This window comes from Macrotis lagotis, chromosome 1, assembly GCF_037893015.1.
Source record: "Macrotis lagotis isolate mMagLag1 chromosome 1, bilby.v1.9.chrom.fasta, whole genome shotgun sequence".
Taxonomy (NCBI): Eukaryota; Metazoa; Chordata; class Mammalia; order Peramelemorphia; family Peramelidae; genus Macrotis; species Macrotis lagotis.
In genome coordinates, this window is record NC_133658.1 from 528,669,458 (window position 1) to 528,671,377 (window position 1,920).

The 1,920-nt window shown below is 33.9% G+C and overlaps 1 pseudogene; it reads left to right on the top strand.

Moving 5' to 3' along the window:
* Positions 1–1,204: 1,204 nt before the first annotated feature.
* LOC141520968 (large ribosomal subunit protein eL33 pseudogene) lies at positions 1,205–1,571 on the top strand (annotated as a pseudogene).
* The last annotated feature ends 349 nt before the right edge of the window (positions 1,572–1,920 follow it).

The window sequence follows — 1,920 nt, forward strand, 5'->3', positions numbered from 1 at the left end:
ACCCCAACTTCCCCTTGTACTCTGCCCAAGTTATTTTAAGGATAGAATGAAATAATATTTGTAAAATGCTTGACACAATCCCGGCACAAAACAGATACTTAATCTTTCCTCTCTCTCCCTCCTTCTCTCCTTCCCTCCCTTCCTTCCTTCCTTCCTTCCTTCCTTCCTTCCTTCCTTCCTTCCTTCCTTCCTTCCTTCCTTCCTTCCTTCCTTCCTTCTTTTCTTCCATGAGGCCAAAAATTAAATGCAGCACTCCAGATATGGTCTCACTAGGACACAATAAACAGGAATCATAAACTCCTTATTCCTGGAATCTATTCCTTTAATGCAACCCAAGACTATATCAGCTTTTTGAGGTAGCCATAACACAATACTTTGTCATATTTGAAGTCTTCTAACCTCTCTTCCTTAGTCTGGACTTAAAAAAAAATCCTTCTAAAAAAATCCTTTCCCATCTTGTGAAGTTGATTTTTTGAACCCATATGGAAGATTTTGTTTCATTAGGTTAATCCAATTATCTAAACTGTTAAGATCTTTTTTAGATCCTGACTGTTTTCTCTTTGAATTTATACCTTCTAATTTTATATCATCTACTAATGTGAAATTATTTTTTCTTTAATGTATTTTTATTTTATCAAATATTTCCCAATTTCATGTAAATTTTTTTAACATGCATTTTGAAAAATTTTGAGTTCCAAATTCTCTTCCTCTTTCTTGTTCCTCCTCTACTTCTTAAGAAGGCAGGCACCACCATGGTATTGATTATATATATGAAGTCATGCACAATATTTAATGTGAATTTATTTATAAAAAGTATTATAAACCATATGGTCAACCATGGACTTTTGGTACACTAAACTGGAGAGTCCTTGACAAATCAAAATTGAATAATTATGACCATTTTGAGTCCTGTCATTCATCTGATTTCTATCTAATTATGCCATCATCCATCCAGTCAACATCTTTTCATATTTTCCATAAGAATAGTATGAAATAATTTATGAATTACTTTTCTAAAAGAAAATACAATTAGCTGGCATGCAAAGATTTTTGTTGTTTTGTTGTTTTATTAAACTATGTTGGATCTTTATAATCACTTCTTTTTCTATTTGTCACTATTTTTTTAATAAGCAAATTTAGAATTTTCTTAAAAATTCTAAAAAAAAGTCTATTGTTTAGCTCTTTCCTCCATCTTAGAGCTGGAAAGGCCTGCTGGAAACAGGACTTTTACAACAGCAAAATGTCTGGAAGGCTGTGGTCCAAGGCCATTTTTGCTGGCTACAAGAGAGGCCTACGAAACCAGAGAGAACACACAGCTCTTCTGAAAATTGAAGGAGTCTATGCCCAGGATGAAACTGAATTCTATTTGGGCAAGAGATGTGCTTATCTATACAAAGCCAAAAACAACACAGTGACTCCTGGTGGGAAACCCAACAGAACAAGAGTTATCTGGGGAAGTTACTTGAGCTTATGGAAATAGTGGAATGGTTCGAGCCAAATTCAAAAGTAATCTTCCTGCTGAGGCCATTGGACACAGTATCCAAGTGATGCTGTATCCCTCAAGTATCTAGAATATGAAAACTGATTAAATAAAATTATACATTTTTTGCAAATGTAAAAAAGTCTATTGTTTAAAGCTTCTATTATTTTCCCTTTTTGCTTGCTATCAATCTGTTATACCTTTCTGGTCTAACTTTTTACATTTCTCAGATAATCTTGTGATTTCTTGATCTTCCATAGAATTCTCCTGTTGTGAGAAGAAATACTTCTTTGTTGCTCATCATGTTATAACAATAAAAACAACAACAAACAACAAAAATACTACTGAATTCAATGAGCTAGGATGTTTACCAATCCCTCACCACTAGAAGGACCATCTTCCTCTGGTTTCAGATATGCACAGACCAGGTTCAAACCTCA